Raw genomic sequence first — 14,163 nt, 5'->3', positions numbered from 1 at the left:
CGAATCACAAATAGCACACAAAAGGTGAGCCTCACCCGACCACAAATAAAAGGAATTGTCCTCAATGAAAATAAACACATAATCTGAAAGGCAGAATAAAGAAATACAAAGAGGGAGGTAAAGAGGTGATCCTGACTAATCGGTTGCTCCATCTGTATGGACATTGATGCTTTGGCATGCAAAAACCGTCCACTTGGCGACGTTAGTCAAACTCGGTAACTCATTCGGCGGAACGCTGGCTGTGGGTTTATCCGCCAAAGGTTACCTAACCGCTGCTATACGAGGGTCCCGAAGGCAAATCTATCGTGGTCACCGAAATGATCAGTGATTCACCAATGATTTCCAACTATCACCGAGTTTTACAAACTCCAGATTTTGAAGATATCTTTAGTCAAATGGCGAAATAGAATTGATCGCCGGATTCTTCAGCGATACGCCAACTGGAACTGTTGCTCGCCCTTTTGCACCTTTTGATTGCCTTGTAGACTTTATTCTGTAAAACTAGCACACTATTATTTAATCAATACGCAAAATAGAAGATAACAAAGGGTTTTTGGTTGCCTCCCAAACAACCCCTTAGTTAACGTCGTGGAACGACGCAAGTCAAAGAGTACACTACGTCCTCAGAATCACCCATCGTGTAGTTAGGTGAGTCCTCGGTGAATAGTGGGTATTGACCTGTCATCCAATGGTTTACCTGAGCATCTTGCAGCTGATATGTCATGGAGTTTGCGGCGGTCGTTTCATTTAGCATTTCAATGTTGTTTTTCATGTCATTAAACTTCTTGTCATGTTCTTCGAGTTTTTGCTGAATGATTGAAATGACATCATCTCTTTGCACACTCCTATGCTTCTTTCCATGTTTGCACTCTCCAAGGGAGAAGTCCTTCTCCCTGTCTCGGGCTTGTTCTTCTAATCCAATCACCAGTTTAGATAAGACATCTATTTGCGCCACCAATTTTTCTCATTCGTATTTCATTTGAGTTTCTTTGCCGCCTTCAACCATATTGTCGAGTAGTATTGCGACAACTTCGTAGGGTTGGTTTAGCATTCCGCCTCCAAAAAGATACTCAACAATGCTTCAATTTTCGGGTTCGAGATCCCGATAGAAGCAATCGAACAATGTCTTATCAGTCATTCCATTGGATGAGCGTGTTTGTCATATTGCTTTAAACCGCATCCACATTTCTGGAATTCTTTCCTCTCTTGCTTGTTTGAACGTCAGTAGATTATCCCTGAGGTTCAATAGTTTCAGGAGAGGATGATCTGTGTAACACCCGTAGTGATTATCCATTCTTTTTTCCCTGCTCTGATCTCCAGACAAGCAAAACAAAACTACAACTAAAATTAGTAAGGTTAAACTAAGAAAAATGAAGAATTCTATTTAACTAGGAATTCCCAAATAACACCACTCCTCGGCAGCGGCGCAATTTTGATGCTTATCGTGACCAACGACAGTAACCTCCGATATGAGTGTCTCCGATCGTCGATAGTATAGTAACCCAACTAAAGGTTGGGGTCATTTCTCAAGGGAGTGGTTTTGAGATTTAACAGAAAAGTAAAATTAAGCTCTAACTAGTCGTAGCTAAAGATATTAACGAGTAAAAACATAATAAATAAAAGGGGGTGACATGAAAGTGTCAAATAACGATATCGGGGTTTTGTCACAATTAGTAAAAATGGCAAAAATTAACAAGAAAATCAAGTATGGGGAAATGTTCTTGGGGTGTGACCGCAATACAGGTTAAGATAAGTAGTTGGGTACATGCTTTTGAAAGGAAATTTGTAAGATAATAGTGACTAGGCTAAACTTTAAATGGAAAAAAATTCCCTCTTGGGCAACTTACCCCATTTCGAAGGCATTCCTCTCGGACACCCATTTGCCGCATGAAGACCAGCCTAAGAACCTGTATCTGCACATCATTAAAAGATGAAGGTCGAATGACATCAGTACATTCAATGTACGAGTATGTAATATAGTTGAATAACAAATAACTAAATGAAAGGATTGCAATAGATAAGTAAATAAATAAAGAAGTAAAATCATTAAGGATTCACTAAGAAATAAGGATCCACTAAGCAATAAGGATTCATGTAAAAAGTATGATCCTTTACCCATGTTGGCAAGACATGGTTTATGAGGATTTTCAGATGTCTGAACTCATCCTCATATCGGTGGTCAATACTATTCCCAATAATATATATACTCATACTCAAATGTATAAAATATACTCTTTCTCTAGTTTGAGATAATTGCTCAAATTATTCTCTTAAAAGAGGTAATTGCTCTGTACTCAATCTATCTAAGAACTCGTTTACTTATCTGAAAATAATACTCTCTTTCTTCATGTAAAAATGAAATATTTGGGAAATACTTAGTTCCTATATAGTCTAGTTCAAATCTTGGTTAAAACTCTTTCTCAAACATCTCTTTAGTTTCTCAAAAACTCATTACAAAACACAAATGTTGGCTTTAAAAGATTCTCAAGATTTATAACTCAAAATAGGATTCAAGTTGAAATGTAGACATGAACGAATCAACTCAATGATCTCAATTACAAAATAGAAAATTCAATACTTGCTCTTTCTCAAACATCTCTTTAGTTTCTCAAAAACTCATTACAAAACACAAATGTTGGCTTTAAAAGATTCTCAAGATTTATAACTCAAAATAGGATTCAAGTTGAAATGTAGACATGAACGAATCAACTCAATGATCTCAATTACAAAATAGAAAATTCAATACTTGAACTCAAGAATTCAGAACTCAACGATACTACTCATCTCAAGAATACTCAATTCATAGAGTTCATGCTGAAATATAGATATGAACGAATCAACTCAAGAATATCAATGCATAACATATAGCAATTCAATAATTAGGAATAGAATTTCAAAGAGATCCAGGAACTCAAAAACTCAAATTCAACTCATCTCAAGAATACTAAAATATAAGGATAGAGCCCTAGATTAGTCTTTTACTGATTTGAAAGTAGATATAGGGCAAAAAATTAGGTATAGCAACTAAAGCCTAAAAATGTCAATGGATAGCCAAATTCTACCGAAGGAGAATTTAGCATTGATTGTTTCATTCACAACAAGGCAATTCAACCACTTCTTCCTCTCCAAAATCTCTATAATATTGTCTTTGCCTTAAGAAATCATAGAATTCAATTTTTTTACTCAACATATTGTAGAATTATTTGATAATTTGATGTTGATTTGATCGTTTTTATGCACTTGATACTTTCGGGGTACGTTCTAAAGTATATGAGCTTTTATATACTCATGTTAATAGGAGTGCTCATGAGTCGATTTAGGTCTGCTTTAAATAAAAACCAAGCCAATTTAATTCATTTTTACATTATCAAAATTAAACCAAACACAATATAATATAGATAGGGATGGAAAGTGTTAGGAGTTTCAGCTAAACTTGGGGCTGCGTGTCCAAGTTTGCTATTTTCTTTTGTTTTGCTGAGCAAAGAAATATATTACTTTGTCAAAAAGTGTCTACAGAGACTTGTGGCACCGCCATTGAACTAGCAGGAGCAATATTTACATCCATCACAGGTGCACTAGAAAGAGTACTGGTACTATCATGTATATATATATAGACGAAGAGTGGGCTGAAGGAGATGAAGTTGTATTCACTCTTCTAAGGAACTCTTCTCATTGCTTGTCTGCACACAAGACAACCAAAGTTGATGGAGGAGGGCTCGAAAACGTAGTAAGATAAATTTTCTAATTTGGACGGTTTTGCTTTTATAAATAAATTTTGATGAAAAAAAATATAAGATATTTAAAATTATTTATAAAAATAATATATAATGCATCTATAATAATAAAATATATGCATATAATTTATCGGTTCGATTATTTCTCCAGTTTGTTTGATAAAATCAAAACCAAATCAAATACCATCGATTTTATAAAAATCTAAAAAAACCAAACCAAACCCAGATAAAATCTTTTTTGTTCAGTTTTTCTTTTGAATTGATTTTATCCAAACTGTGAACACCCGTAACATATATCCATGTCATTACACTTGTAATGGATAACACCTATGACATTGTATATAATACATGTGTCACTGTGTCGTCATACACAAGGATATGGAAATGATATGCAAATGATATACATGACATATATGAATATATAAGGAGATGCAAATTGATATACATGTGGATATCTGGAGATACACACATATAAAATCATCATAACCACCAATATTCTATTCAAATCTTCACCAAACTATCTCAAATTTCGAACTATGAACTTGTTGCAACTCTTTGTAATATGGAAAATCTCTTACTTGAATTGAGTTTGTTGTCATTGAGTCTAAGTAACACCTCAAACAAATTTCTATCAGAGAATTATCTAGATTATAATATTGAAATTTGAAAGATTTTGGTAAAAAATTATTAGGAAGGAGAGAGGGGGTTTAAAATTACCAAGGTGATGTTGCTTTAAGTTATTCTGTTCGAATAATGGTGTGCTGATTTTGTAGGTTAAAGTGAGAAAGATGTTGAAAAGTGCAAGTTGGCGAGCCAAGGATCCAATTATTTTGATTTAATCAGCCGTTGTGACCCCAAAATAAGGGATGACCTGTAAAAGTCGGCTATATGAATATGCGTTCGGTGCGTCGCCGAGTTGATCGGCGACAAGACTAACGTCGCCGAATGGCCAAGAACTGAAAGGTTATACACTGGCCAAGGTCAAATTTTTGAATCTCTGACATTCCCTCATTTCAAACTCCTCAAAATCACACCAAAGGTACTTTTCTTAGATTTTTACCTTAAATTTGTATTTTAGTCGGTGACTAGTGCTTGGGGTTGGATTTCTTTGCTACCTAGCATTTAAAAAAAATGAAGTGATTTGATCAGTATCAAAGTTTAGTCTCTAAAACTCTGAACTTATTTTTGATAATTTTGCACTCTCTTTCACTTATAGTATCAGGATGATGTGTGCTGAGCCTCTATGATAGAAATTGGGTGTTGTGATGCTATTGTTAATTCAAAATTTTTATCTGAAATGCTTTAATAGTCGAATGCTTTAGTGTTTGTTCTTTGATTTGAATGAACTTGAAATGGGTGTTGCGTAATCGTTGTTAGGTTGGTCATGTTAAATAACGAAAATGAAGTGGCCCATATTTGTCCTAATTAATGAAAAGTGCTCAATGAAGGAATGGGTGACAACATTCCTAAGGGTAATCGTAGTTAAATGGCCAAATTTGGCAAATCCGGAAGAAGTCTGAGTATTCCAGGATGATGGGAAGTATGGGTCTTGTTTAAATTTCGTGTATGCATGCTTTGATTTCATTTCCAGGGTTTGTAAGGTCGATTCTAAGAAGTGGGTTGAAAAATAAGCACGTTGAATCATTCGGCGAGCCGGATAGTGCTAGCCAAATGACTCAGCGGTTCGCCTACTGGTCTTAGATCGCCCTTCATTCATGTCCATAGTGCTGAGAGATATGTAACTTTTGGCAGACATATTCGTGATTGCCGAAAGTAATCGGTGACTTGTCGATAGGACTTTAGACCACCCTTTGCATGCCCCCTTTGCCCTCGTTCACTGAATCTTTTGGCGGACAACCTTGTCGGTGACGAAGGTAGTCGGCGTCTCACCAAATAGACTTTTTTATCGCTACTTTTCCTAGATTTCAAGATAATCCCTTCGGTGAGTTCGACCTAGCTCGCTACAGAGATTTGGCGACTCGCCGACTGGATCGGTGAGTCCTTCTGCAATAAGATTCTTTGTGTTTGTGTTCAATTTCGCCTAATCTCTTGATCTTTTGCAGATATGGTACACACAAACTTAGATGAGCCACCTCAAAAACAAGCAAAGGGAATTACAATCAATGAAGGAGGATCACGTTCTTCACAGAAAAGAAAGCAAGATCTCCCACCAGGAGGAAAAGGCAAATGAAAGAAGCATATCGCTAGAAAAGGGTCAGCCATTGAGCCATATTTTTTTGACCCAAAAGATTAACAACCCTTTATTCACTGACATAATAGGCTCAGGGATAAACCTCAATCAACACCTATCAGAGTTACATCAGATGCAACTCCTCCGACTACCGAATCAGTGCCAACCCCGGAACCACCTTCAGTGGCCCCTGCACTCCCCGTAGCTCCACCTCCACCCAGATTGTTGAACAGATTAAAAAGCGATGGTTTACGAACAATTCTAGAAGAAAAGTTACTATCTGTGGAGGGTTTGGAAGGTAAGCATGCTGAGGTGCTTGACACGCTCAACTATCATGAGTTCGAGAAGTTCACCAGACCACTGGGCCCTTACATCCCTTCCTGGGTTCGGGAATTCTACTTAACCTATAGGGAGTTGGTCCTAAAAAATAAGAAAAAGGTTAGTGAGTTCCAACTGGTGAAGTCGGTTATGGTTAGAGGCAAGGAGGTAGAGTGTCACAGCGAGCATATTAATGTTGTATTAGGTCGACCGCTACACTAGGTACTGCCCTACCAGGGTTTACCTATCGTTCCGTCCCTGGATGATTTGAAGGGTTGGTTATCTCCGATGATTTCTGACATCACCCCGAGGTGGTTGGGTGTGGGAGCTCCGATTGAAAAGAGGGATATGAACATCGCCTCCCGGTACTGGTTTGGTTTCATCAGCAGCATTATCATGCCATCCTAGAGCGAGTCTATTCTACGTCATCCTAAGGCGACTTGCCTTGGTTCTATCATGGCTAGGAGGTGGTTCGACCTGGGAATGCTGGTTTCACATGAGATGGCTATGAGAGCTAAACAGACGCATACATCTCTACCTTTTCCTATTCTGATCACCCAGTTATGTCAGCGTGCCAGAGTACCCCAGGATCCTGCCTGCGATAAAGAGGTCACCCCATCTTCTTCTATCTATATTTGGCGTATAGAGGCTGAGTTTACACGAGAGGAGGTTGACAGGAGGAGAGCAGCCCTAGTAGATATTTCTCCAGAGGTCGATGTTGACTATTTGCCAGCAGAGGCACCCTTATCTACTCCGACTTCGGAGCCTTCAGATATACCCGCTCCTTCTTCTCCTTCACATACTCCAGGTACATCATCTTTTTCCCAGCCTGCTAGGATCACTCAGGCCATGATCCTGAAGATGGGGCAGTTGGCCTATTCAGCTGATGTGAAAGCTACTCGACTGGAGAGGTTCATTCCAGGGATGATCAACAGGGCCATACTAGCAGCACTTACCCCACTTCAGACCACTGTTGATTCCCTGAAAGTGAGAGTCATTGCTTGCGAGAGTAGACAGGGGGAAGCCTCTGAGATGGCAACTTTAACAGCCGAGATTGCGAGTTTGAGGAAGGACGTAGACTACCTTGGATAATAAGATGAGTTATGACTAATGACGTTTTTATGGGATTTATACTTAACACCGAGAGGATATTGAGATGGAAGCTCTCCCGTACTTGGGGACGGATTTCTAGTAGCAATCTCTCTACCCAATAACTACGTGCCACCATAGGTTTGTCTTAGATAGACGCTAGCTAGTGGATCCACGTAAGCTAGAAGTTTATAGTTCTTACCTTGGCAAGTAAGGGCATCTCTGTTCGGTGTGGGATAGACACCAGATTTCATGTTATAACTTACATGGTGCATATGTCGGTTAATGGCTAATTCCCATAATAATGAACTAAGGTTACTCTTAGAAGTATATCACATGTGTTTTGAATATGATTTAACCAGCATTGACCATGATCACGATTTATGTTTTCTAATCTTTTATCATATCGTTTAAGCTTGGTCATTATATTTCATGAAAAGTCCTTTTAATATGATTATCTAACTTTTAAGCGTCACTATCATACTTGGTACATTCTATGTACTAACACATAATCTTGCCTACTAATTCCCACAGTTTTTGCAGTGCTTATTCTACCCATCTAGATCAAAAGCCCCTTATTTCCTCGTCCGAGGGACTTTTTCTTTAGAATTTTTTAATAGAAAGTGGAAATCCGCTGTTCGGAAGAGAATACAGAGAATCCACGAGGAGCTACAAGAAGACCAAGTGGATACCTTTGTAGGCTTTGGAGATTGATGAGTACTCATCCTCCTTGTACCGAGACTCTTATTTCTTTATGTCTTTTATTTAGGATGTTGTATGTAATTTTGTAACACCTCGCCATCTAGTAGGCTAAGCTAGGGCTAAGTGAGAGGCCAAGAGCCAAGGAAGGAAGCTTGGGCAGCCTTCACCAAGCACTGTCCACCACCCACGACCACCATGACGGCTCATGGTGGGGGCCACGGCTCGTGGTGATGGCCGTGGTGAGCTAGGAAGTGAGCTCCCAAGCTTCCCCCGAATAGGACCCTCTCAACAAGCCACTAGACAACTCGTGAAGGTCACCACGGGCCGTGGGAGGGGTCGTGGGCTTGACTTAGTTTTTAGGGCAGAAGGGGGTGGCAACCTAGCCTATGGTCAAGGGACCACGAACACCACTACGGGCCTTGTGACCGTTGATGGGCCGTGGTGCCCCTTGTGGCAGGGATTCGACAGTTAACAGTTCAATGGTTTTTTGGGTCATTTTTGGTTTTAAGTGAATCAAAGCTATGTCGTTTTGCCCAAGCCTAGGACTCCTATATACGTTATTTTAACCCCAAAACTCACCCATTCAAGTCATTATTTCCAAAACCCAAAAGAAAATCAAACATCTTCTTCCCCAAAATATTTCTCTCTAGAAACTTGAAGAAGAAGAAAGGATTCAAGCTAGGATCAAGGTCAAGCCTCGATTCCTCCATTGAAGTTAAGCATTTGGCTTTGAGGTATGATAGTTTTCATCCATGGAAGCCTTTCCTCCATTTAGTTCTTCAATTCTCTTATTTTCAAAGTTAAAAATCTGAGATTGAGTTAGGGTTTTCTTCAATAGTCATGGGTTCTCTTCAATGTTGATTTAAATTATTGAATTATGATCTCTTAAGCATGAATTTATGAAATACTATGATTTTGTGATGATTTCCCCCGAACCCATGTAACCCCTATGATTTCAAGTTATGAATCATGCGATGTGGGATTTTGATTTGAATGGAAGAGTTTTATGAAATTCAGCATGTGTTGCAAGATTCTCATGAATTTATAATGAAATACATAGCTAACCCATGTTTTCTAATACATAAAGATGCTTTGACAGTAAAGTATCAATGATGATGATCATGATTTGTTATTGAAAGGATTTTCTTATATACACATAATTGTAAGATGTGAATGGTTTTCACACATAATAAGTATTATTGGGTTGAAAGGCTTTCTCACCTAATTTAATCAAAGAGTAAAAGCTATCCTAACGAAACTAGCTTGGATTGGTTATCCTAGGATACCTTTCAATGTATGATGACTTAGCTTGGTTTGGAAAGATGACGTGCCCTTCCATGGATAATAAGAACATGTAAGAAATTACTATTACGTGGATTTATGCTTAGCACCGAGAGGATATTGAGATGAAAGTTCTCACGTTAATAAAGGTCAGGATTCTAAAAGCAATCTCATTATCCCTTACCTATGTGCCCCCATAAGAAGATTTTCTAGATAGACATTAGCTAGTGGATCTACTTAAGCTAGAAGTTCATGGTTGTACCTTGGCAAGTAGGACAACTCTTTTCGGTATGGGAGACACCGGGGGATCATGTTATAGCTCACATGGTCTCTATGTCAGTTAAGTCGAATTCCCCACATTAATAATGGACCGAGGTTACTCAAGAAGTATCTCATAAGTGTTCAAAGGCTATAAAGATGATTAGCTTGCATTGACCTTAGTTTTATGACTTATGTTTCTATCTCTCTTATATCATGTTTTACCTTGGTCAGTTGCATGTCATGAAATGAAATTTCCTCTTTAGCATTTTTTAAATGTTTTAGGCATAGCTATCATAATTGGTACATTATTTTGTACTAAAGTATACTCTTGCCTACATTTCCCCAAATGTAAGTTCCGACAGTTAGTGTCATAAGTTTTGTGGCTAGCGGTGAACTTGAGATTTTCTGAGCTTTGGTGAGTCCTCGTTCTTCGAGGATGGACTTTCATTGTTTTAGTTCCTTTTGTTATATTTCACTTTTGGACATAATTTATGGGCTAGGCCCAATTTCATTCTATTGTATTAGATGGCTATGATAAGACAAGTGTATTAGACTTCCGCTTTGCCTTTATAAAATGTTTTTGACTTGGACTATTGTTTTAATCTTATTATTCTATTTCTTATGTTATGAGAGCTAAGTGGCTTGTATGGTTTCCTTAGGGGTTCTATACCCCATGTTACATCTAGGGGGTACCCTAGGTCGTTCAAACTTGGTAATTTGAGCACAAGGTTTAGAATGGTCCTAGAATGTCTCATAAATCACATCTAGTAGAGTCTTGTTCATAAATGTGAAACGCACAACATTTATGAACGAGAGTCTACAAAATGATTAGGAAACTCCACTTCTTTCATTACTTTAAAGTCGTGCGATAGAGTTTATAAGGTCTCCCTCCTAATCCTTATCTGATGCTCTACAAGATATGGCTCCTTAAAGAGCGTATGCTAGAAGGAATGTGAGGGTAAATGAGGAAAAAGAAGCTCATGCTCAAGCTCCTAAAATTCTGGTCGATCCTTTGGCCGAGCAAGTGTCCAATGAAGAGTTTAGGGCTGCTTTTCAAGTGTTGGATCAAGCCATGACGGCCCAAGACAATATGGAGGTTGTGGTTCCTGTGAACCCAAATGTGGGCACGACGACTTCAAGAGTGAGGGACTTTACTTGGATGAATCCTCTGGAGTTTCATGGTTCTTAAGATGAGGAAGATCCTCAAGAGTTCATTGATGATGTCTATAAGGTTTTGATGATCATGGGAGTGACGCTGGTAGAAAAGGCGGAGTTGGCCGCTTATCAACTAAAATGTGTGGCTCAAAAATGGTATTACCAATGGAAGGAAGGTAGACCAGAAGATGCGGGTCCTCTTGATTGAGAGAAGTTTAAGGCCGCTTTTCTTGATAGGTTCTTTCCCCTTGAGATGAGGGAAGCTAAGGTTCTTAGTTCATTAACCTTCCGCAAGGAAGTATGAGTGTGAGGGAATATGCTCTAAAGTTCACTCAATTGTCTAAATATGTTCCAACAATGGTTGTAGATTCAAGGGCTAGGATGAGTAAATTCATTTCGGGTGTGTCCGAAATGGTGGTCAAAGAGTGCCATACCGCCATTATCATTAATGACATGGTCATCTCCTGTCTCATGGTTCATGCACAAAAAATTGAAGAGGAGAAACTTAAGGGAAAGCCAAAGAAGAAAAAAATGGCTAAGACCGGTGATGGAAATTTTTGTAATGCAAGATCCGATAGACATGGTCATCCTAGATTTCGACAATGGTTTTCCGCTCAAGGTTCCTCCAATGCACCGCCTAAGTTCAACAGAGATAGGGTGTCTAACCCCAAGCATCAGGGAGGTAATGGTAGTGGATCTTCAATCCCTAGGTCTACTTGTACTAAGTGTGGAAGGAAGCACGAGGGTAAGTGCCTAGCCGGCACAGATGGTTGCTTTGGTTGTGGTAAGAGTGGTCACAAAAGGAGGGATTGCCCGATGCTTATGGATGAAAGAAGAGAGGGCAAACAAGCTCCTACTAGTGGTTAAGGTACCAATGCTCCTAAAAAACTACTTCTATGCACTTCAGACTCGAGGTGAAAAAGAAGGTTCCCTCGATATGGTTACCAGTATATTAAAAGTTTTCCAACTTGATGTTTATGCTTTACTTGATCCCAGTGCTACCTTGTCTTTTGTGATTCCATATGTCGTTATGAGGTTTGATGTTCTTCCAGATGTGTTGTTAGATCCTTTTCCAGTCTCTACTCATGTTGGTGATTCTATTGTGGTTAAGAGGGTCTATAGAAAGTGTCCCATTTCCTTATCCCATAGAGTTAATCTTTTTTACTTGGTAGAGCTTGATATGTTAGATTTTGATGTTATTTTTTGGTATGGATTGGCTGCACCGATGTTATGCTTCTATTGACTAGAGAACTCGTATAGTCAAGCTTCAGTTCCCGAATGAGCCTATCCTAGAGTGGAAGGGGGGAAATTCTATGCCTAAGGGTCAGTTTGTTTCTTATCTTAAAGCTAGAAAGATTATCTCTAAGAGTTGCATTTACAATCTAGTTAGGGTGAGGGATGTAGATTTTGAAACCCCTTCTCTTGAGTTCGTCCCCGTTGTTAATGAGTTTCTAGAAGTGTTCTCTAATGATCTACCCGATATCCCCCCGAGCAGGAAATAGACTTCGGTATTGACCCTCTCCCAAATACACTACTTATTTATATTCCTCCTTATCGTATGGCTCTGGTAGAACTTAAGAAGTTGAAAGAACAATTGAAGGATTTGTTGGATAAGGGTTTCTTCCGACCTAATGTCTCTCCATAGGGTGCTCCAATTTTGTTTGTTGGAAAGAACAATGGTTCTCTCCGTATGTGTATTGACTATCGTCAGTTGAATAAGGTGACGATTAAGAATAAGTATCCTCTTCCAAGTATAGATGATTTATTTGATCAACTTCAAGGGGCAAGTTATTTCTCTAAGATTGATCTTCGATCGGGTTATCACCAATTAAGGGTGAAAGATGATGACATTCCGAACAAGACTGTTTGAAATTGGTATGGTCAGTATGAGTTTTTATAATATCATTTGGGTTGACTAATTCTCCGGCGGCGTTTATGGATTTGATGAGTATGGTGTTTAGACAATGCTTTGACATGTTTGTGATTGTGTTCATTGATGATATTTTTATCTACTCGAAAAGTTAGAATGAGCATGTTGATCATTTGAGGATCGTGTTGCAAGTTCTTAAGGACCAACAATCTCTACAAAGTTTAGATAATGTGAATTTTTGTTAAGGTGCGTATCTTTCCTTGGTCATATTGTTTCAAGTAAGGGTATTGAGGTAGATCCTAAGAAGACGGATGCGGTCAAGAGTTGGCCTAGACCTCTAACTCCTTCGGATATTTGAAGTTTCTTGGGTTTGGACGGTTATTATAGAAGGTTTGTTGAAGGATTCTCTTCGATTGCCTCTCTTTGACGACATTGACTCAAAATAAGGCTAAGTTCATATGGTCCGAAGCATGTGAATAGAGTTTTCAAGAGTTGAAAGATAGATTTACTTCCGGTTCGGTGTTGAGTTCAACGGAAGGGACGGATGATTTTTGTGGTTTATTGTGATGCCTCGAGATTCTGGTTAGGATGTGTGCTTATGCAAAATGAGAGAGTTATTACCTATGCCTCAAGGCAACTTAAGATTCATGAGAATAATTATCCTACTCATGACCTTGAATTAGCGGCGGTCATTTTTGCCTTAAAGATTTGAAGGCACTATTTGTATGTAGTTCATGTAGATGTGTTTACCGACAACATGAGTTTGCAATATGTGTTTAATCAAAAAGATCTAAATCTTCACCAAAGAAGGTGGCTTGAGTTATTGAAACATTATGACATGAGTGTCCTTTATCACTCCGGCAAAGCTATTGTGGTAGCGGATGCTCTTAGTGGGTTATCTATGGGTAGTGTTTCTCTTATTGAAGAAGAAAAGAAAGAGTTGGTTCAAGATATTCATAGATTGGCTTGATTAGGTGTTCAATTAGTGGGCTGCACTAAGCTAGAAGTTCTTAGTTCTACCTTGACAAGTTGGACAATCCTTTTCGGTATGGGAGACACCAGGGGATCATGTTATAGCTCACATGGTCTCAATGTCGGCTAAGGCTAATTCCCCACAAGTATTAATGAACTAAGGTTATTTCAAGAAGTATCGCACATGAGTTCAAAGGTTTTAAAGATGAAGTTAGCATGCATTGACCATGATTTATGGCTTATGTTTTATCTCTTTCATATGATGTGTAACTTGGTGAATTGCATGTCATGAAATGAAATGTCCCTTTTAGCATGTTTTAAAATGGTTTATGCATGGATATCATACTTGGTACATTGTTTTGTACCAACCGCATACTCTTGCCTACATTTTCCCCAAATATAGGGTTTGATATTCAGGATGCTTAGTTTCATGGCTAGTGGGTGATTTGATTGATTCCTGAGCTCTGGTGAGTCCTCATGCTTCGAGGACAGACTCTTATGGTTTAGTTTTTTTTCATGTATTTCTCTTTTGGACATGATGTATGGGATAGTCCCAATTTCATTCTATTGTATTAGATGACTATGATGAG

The sequence above is a fragment of the Solanum tuberosum genome, unplaced genomic scaffold, assembly GCF_000226075.1.
Source record: "Solanum tuberosum cultivar DM 1-3 516 R44 unplaced genomic scaffold, SolTub_3.0 scf00228, whole genome shotgun sequence".
NCBI classification, from domain to species: domain Eukaryota; kingdom Viridiplantae; phylum Streptophyta; class Magnoliopsida; order Solanales; family Solanaceae; genus Solanum; species Solanum tuberosum.
Note: the sequence above shows the minus strand (reverse complement) of the source record.